Source organism: Medicago sativa, chromosome 4, assembly GCF_051527215.1.
Source record: "Medicago sativa cultivar Bolivia chromosome 4, Bolivia_mono, whole genome shotgun sequence".
NCBI lineage: Eukaryota > Viridiplantae > Streptophyta > Magnoliopsida > Fabales > Fabaceae > Medicago > Medicago sativa.
The window spans coordinates 18,130,004-18,136,978 of record NC_140752.1 but is presented as its reverse complement, the minus strand read 5'-3'; positions in this window follow the sequence as shown (position 1 = coordinate 18,136,978).

Here is a 6,975-nt window from a genome sequence, read left to right as displayed (position 1 = left end):
GTTCGTACAATGATAATACAACTCAAATTTTCTAAAGAATAATGAATATGTCCTTGAATATCCATATCTTCCTGCAACGGGTATGAACGAATACTTGCTGAAACATCCATTCGGCTACTAGCTTGCCATCCAACCTATTTATCTGAAACAAATAAGGATTGGTATGAGACATAATGTCTCAGTGAGTTCTACCTAATCCTAGGCTATAGGTAACCTCAGGGGAAACCTACGGTCACCACGTGTCTACAATACAACCTGTCGGTTGATTATACGTGTGTGGGGACTTACATTCTAGACGGTCGTGCATACTAGGACCGTCATAGGATTCTTCTTACCTTGTTATAAGCTTCACTTCTTATACGTGTGATAAGTGCTAGAAAGTGTTAATTTAATGCTATATTTTAAAACACTTTTGATACTTGGTTTACAAGTTATCAAGGAAAAGCCGAGAAATAAATGATAAATTGCCTTATTACGCTTTAGCTACCTTACTCTACCCTTTTATGCAGAAACAAAGAAGAAAAACCATAAAAAGCACAAAAAGGCAGAATGATGGAGTTACTCGCCACCAACTCGCCATGGCAAGCAAGAAAGGCGAGCAAAGAGGCAGGGAGCATGTCTTACACGCCTACCAACTCGCCTCAGCAAGCAACTGCTCGCCTACGCAAGTAAGTTAACTCGCCTCGGCGAGGTACCAAGAAAAGATAAGATCAGGAAGCAGTGTTTGCTCGCCATGGCGAGTGAACCTACTCGCCTAGGCAAGTAAGGACAGATGACCCAGCAATATGACCTGTCATGCACTTGAAGAAGTGGAGAAGAACTTTCAGCATGCTTGTAATATTTTTATGGCAATAGAGGACAGACAAGGAGCTGTTGCACATGGACTAGAGAATAATGAGTTGTTCTCTAGAAGTGGAATGATGTTGGTGAAGCATGGGCCACATGGTATGCTTGGGAAAATATTCTATATAAGTGGCAAGAATTATGCATTGAAGGCATCCCATAACTTATTCAATTTCCATATCAGTTTTAGATAGTAGTGTTTACATTCTGTACTTTTATTTCTGCAAGAGTGATAAGGCTAGTTTTTATAGAGTGAGAGTGATAGAAAGGTTGTTCTTCATCTCCTTTGGTGAGACATCACAAAGTTGTATGAATCCTTCTCTTTCAATTCATCCTTGCAAGGCTTCCATGAGAATGAGGAGCTAATCATCTTTTGTTGGGATTAGAGGTACTTGATCCTAGCTAAACATGTAATCTTTGATCTTTAAATATATGGTTCTAGCATTTGATTTGATATTGATTTTATTCTTGCACTTTAATTACTTATGTTGATTTATTAGTGATTGAGAAATACTTTTGAATCTAAGGTTAGAATAAACATCAGTCAAAACATAGATGCTAGACATAGATGTATGTTTTGATATCACCTTTTGTATCCAAACTGAATGCTTTCTTATAATTTAATAGAGTGAGACATCATCGATTAAATCATAAGAACGACTCTTGTATAATTCAATAGTGTGAGACATCAACGATTGAATAATACAAGAGCTTTCACGATATTGTTTGGACACGAATAATGTTGTTGAGGGATACGTGATTATATCAAAGAAAAGCTAGAATCCATATATGATCATTAGGTTACATGTGATAGTAGGACAAGGAAATCTAATCCTAACAATTCTCTTGCCTTATTAATCTCAATTTTATTTATTGCAAATTAGTTAACTTGGTTACAAACTATCTTATACACTTAGAATGATATTTGTAGTCAAACTGTTCTTGATATCACACTAGTCCCTGAGGAGACGATGTATAAATACTTACTTTTGTTTGATGCAAAAATACTACATCAAAATGGCGCTGTTGCCGGGGACTGGCGTTTAGATATCATAGATAGTATGACTAGATTATCATTTTAAGCAAATTTTGCACATACTCACATTCTTACACTTATCTACACATACTTGTTTATACACATATAGTTAGAATTCATTGATCCATACTCCTTTTGTATTACTAATCTTGTGGTTAGATTCTTGAATTTTCTTTTCTATGCGAAGCACAGTTCCAAAAGTAAAACTTGAATTTGATCCTGAAGTTGAAAGGTCAGCTCGAAGGAACAATAGCTTGAGGAGAAAGAAGGAACAAGCCATAGCAAAAGAAAAGAAAAAGCAAGCTTTAGCCAAAGAAAAGCAAGAAGAAGGAACCTCAACTTTCATTCTTTCACTCAAGACCATACAAGAAGAAGAAGAGATGGCTGACCCTAATCAAAGTGTGATGCCCAGTGTTATACCCTAATTTTGGACCTAAAAATACTAGCTTCATTCTTTTCTTGCATTTCAAGTCATTTGAACTGTCTCTGATCAATTACATCTTTCTCTGCATTTTATTTCAATGTTTTTTGCAAAATTCATGAAAAAGGGCATTTTAGTCATTCCCTATGTTAAAATTTCTTTCAATCTTTGAGAAATTGTTTGAGTCTTTTCAACTGGATTGAATAAGTCCTTATTTCAATTCTATGTCAAAATCCATTTCAAGAAATTGCATTTGAAGTCATTTTGAGTCAGTTTAGCCCCTAGGGGCATTTTAGTCTTTTCATGTGTTAAAACTCTGTTTAGTTCCTAAAAGTTGTCTCTGAGTCTTTTCAATATACTTGTATAAACTTTTGCTTAATTTCCTGTTAAAAATCCATTTTAAAATTGCATCTGAGTCATTTTTTAGTCGTTTTAGTCCCCAGGGGCATTTTGGTCATTTCACACGAAATTTCGGCAGAGAGAGGTTACTTTAAAGTACCTCACTTAGGTAATTGGTTCATTTTAGTCCGTTTTGTCAGTTTTAATCGTTTCACTTTACGTTATTTTCCATTTTGCCAATTTTAATTCAATTTTATTTTAATTTCATTTTAGTCCTAAAAAATTCTAAAATTGCATTTTAGCCCCTTTGTGTCATTTTATTTTAGGTCCTTTTAATTTTAGGTCAAACTTTTAGGTCAATTGCAGTCTAGTCCCTTATTATTTTAAAATTTGTTTTCCAGTCCTTTTCTAAAATTGCAGATTGGTCCTTTTAGTTCTTAATTTTGCAGAAAGGCCCCAAAGTCCAGAATTAGTCCAAGAACGAGTTAGTTACAGGTCCAGTACAGGTGTCACAAAATCATTGGGTCTCAAGCACTCATGGCAGCCTATATAAGGGCCAACTCATCAATGTGCAGGAACGAAATCAATCATTGAGAGCCAACTCATCAACACATTTCCATTTCTCTCTCTTCTCCATAAAGATCAAACCCTAACCGTTTTCCAGAAACACGATGAAGTTCATGAAGAACTTCATCCCCAAATCATAAACCCTAACTCAATTCATCCTCAATTCATCACAAAACCGTACCAATTTCATCACCAGAAAGTTCAATTCAACAGTTATGTACAAAATCAGTTCAAAGTAAGATAATTTGTTTCGCAGTTCTCAGAGATTCGAATTGAATCTTCATCATCGAATAAAAGTCTCTGCAATTCCAACACCGAATCATCCAAGGGACGAAGCGGTGTGATCACAGAGACGAAGAGTTGAGAAGAAGGGGAATCGAAGAAAGAACCAGTGAAATCACAGAGACGAAGAGTGAGAAGACGAAGAAACTTCGATTTATTTTCGAAGTTTCGATCAAAATATACCTCAGAGACGAAGAAGAAGCTTCAACATCTTTCTCCTCTTTCTTTTGGCTCGAATCTCTAGTTTTCAACAGGTATATTCAAAGAACCTCCTCGTTTTTCACTTTAAATCATCATCAAAGGCTCAAAGTCAAAAATAAACGGTGAAACTGAATAGATCGACAAGTTTTGAGACTTGTTCTTCCGAAAAAGTTTGAAAAAGATTGAAAAAGTTCAAAGTCGAAACCCTAACATGTAGATCTAGGATGATTCACCGTTTATTTCGTAAAATCAAGTTCAGATTCATAATCAGTATCAAAAATAGCACAAGTTAGGGTTTAGATCCAAGCAGATCGGAGATTTGAGTGTCGCCGGAATCTGGAATTCACGGCGGTGACAATGAAGATTCCGACGAATCTTCATCGTCTCCAGCCGTTTCATTCCAGAAACCGGCGGTGGAGGATGAACATTGAAGAAGAGAGAAGTGAGAGCTTCTCTCACTAGAAAGAGAGAAGAGAGAGAAAGACGAGTGAAAAGTGAGCTGGACCGGTCTCCAGGCACTTATATAAGCCTGTGAACCGGTCTGGTTCACTTGGTTTATTCCCCTGACCGTTGGATCTAGGTTTGATCCATCTGGATCAATCCAACGGTCCCTGAGTCGTCCTCTGATCCGTTTCCTGCTGGTGTTTGGGCCTTGGGCCTTTGGTTTGTTTTTCTGGATTTTTTCTTGCTATTTGTCTCACTGCCTATGCTTTTCACACTCCCATTCATACTAAAATTACTTGGAAAAATTCTATAAAATTTGTGCATGTTTCTTGTTAATTTTGAAATGTTTTTATGTAACTTTTTGTACTGGAAAATTTATAAAAATATGTGTGGTATTTTCTTGCTAATTGTTGCTATTTTAATTGAAATTTGTGGAATTTTATATGTTCTTGAGCTTTTAAAAATCCTTTAAAATTCTATAAAAAATTTGTGTATGTTTCTTGTTAATTTTGTGATACATCTATGCATTTAGTTCACTGAAAATTTTGCCAAGAGGTGTTAACACATTTTCTTTCATTATTCCTTGTTTTTTTATGTGAAAAACCCCTAAAAATTTGTTCAATTCTATGCCATGTTCTTGATGACCATTTGATATACTTGATATGTGTTTCTATGAATCTCCAGTCACTGTTTGTACATAATTTTGATGCTTGTGAGTGGACCTTAGTTAGTTGCTTGGTTTACAAGTCACATTTGTGAATAAATAATGCATATATGTCTAAATTCACCTTAAGAATGTCAAGTCCATCATATTGCCCTAATTCACCCTTTAAGACTTGACTCTAAGCTTTTGAAAATGTATGAGAATGTGAGGATTTTAGGCAATAGGATTCTTACATTTTGTGGGTGAATTTTAGCCATATTTTGCACTTGTTTTGGCTTTATTTTGTGTTAGTTTCTATACTTTTGCCATAGTATTCCTTGCCTTATTTCCCTTTATCCTATCATGTGCTACTAACCATTTTCTTGTGTTTCATGTCTCATACATTCCATAAGCATATTCCCTTATTCAACCTTAGCTCCATCTCTTGCAATTTAATTCCTATACTAAGACTTAGAAATTTTGCAATTTCCTTTATGTCTAGATTCTTGCAAGACCATTGAATGTATCTAGGGTATGATGTAATAAGGACAATGGACTCTAATGATAATGTACACCGACACAAGCACCGACACATGCACACACCTCACTTTAGATGTATGGCTAGGATATGCATGTTTAGATGTATGTTTAGGATTGAATGTTTAGATGAATGCTTAGGCTTTACACTTAGAAAAAATCATTTTCCAAAAAAATATATATGAACAACATCACTCAAATATTTCTCTTAATAAACCTTGGGATCAAAATCCCATTGAATTTTCCTTTTCTTTTCTTAAATAAAAACTTAATGAATTTTAATCATACTTTGACTTTCATTTTTCAAAATAACTAAATCAAACCTCACATTTTCACAACTCTCATGCCTTTAAGGCCTCTTTTCCTCATTCTTCAAATTCCAATTTTCAAACTTAAAATCAACCAACAAAAACAAAAACATCTTTTGAGAGAGAACTACGGTGAATTTGATCCCTTAAACGGGTACGTAGGCAAGGACAAAATTCCTTCAATTCAAATAAAATAAAAATTCAAACACTTTCTTCTCCCTCAAATTCTTCACTTAGAAAAACTCTTAGGTGTAAATATCATTTTCAAATAGCATTTAAAAATAAAGCGCGCGCGTAGAAAGTAAAGGCGGTTCCTATAGGATACTATAGTCGTTATGGGTGCCTAACACCTTCCCGTAGCGAAAACAACTCCCAGACCTCGATTCTCAAGGGTTTTGCTTACTTTTTCCCTTCCCAAGAAAAAATGAGATATCAAAGGTTCAAAAGGTTCAAACGTAATCAATGTTTGACACCCGAAAACCAAGATAAAACACCCAGCTGGACGAGTCCTAGACGTTTAGCTCATCTTGGGAAAGAAAAAGAAAAACAGATGGAGATTAAGTCTGGAACCATAGAATTGGTTTCAAATCATCCTTTTGCTGGACTTGATCATGAGGATCCATATCAACATCTATCAATGTTTTACACCTTGGCAAACAGCCTTGGTGCATCTGAAGCTGAAGAAGAAGTTGGGTTCGTAAGGTTGTTGCCCGAACCAAAGCTTATATTAGATGCAGCCGCACATGGCTCATTGATGGGATTAAGTCCTAGAGAAGCTATTGATATCATCAACAAAATGTCACTCAATGATCGTGCAGCAAAACACAATAGAAGCAGCTCACAACGGAAGACCGGAATCCTCGAGTTAGGCGCAAATGATGCAAATCTTGCACAAACAAAACTCTTGACTCAACAACTTGAGGAGATGAAGACTCAAATGAAAGAAATGCCTAGACTCATCAAAGAACAAATGCAAAAGGAGCAAAGGCATCAACAAGTTCATTATTGTGAAATGTGTACCGGAGATCACCCAACGGGATATTGCCCACCACCACTTGAAGAAAAAGTCAACTATGTGGGCAATCAACAAAAACCGGCACAATTTCAAAGTCAATTTACGGGCAATCAACAAAGGTATCCGAACAACAACTACCAAAGAGGTAACAACTTCGGACAACCATGCAGGTCTACTGCTGGACCTTCAACTCAACAACCATACAACAACAACTTTCAACAATATCCACCTCAACAAGATCAAACACAAAAGATTGAGGATACCCTCAACCAATTCATGCAACTTACAATGGCCAATCAACAAAACACCGCCGCATCTATCAAAAACCTTGAGACGCAA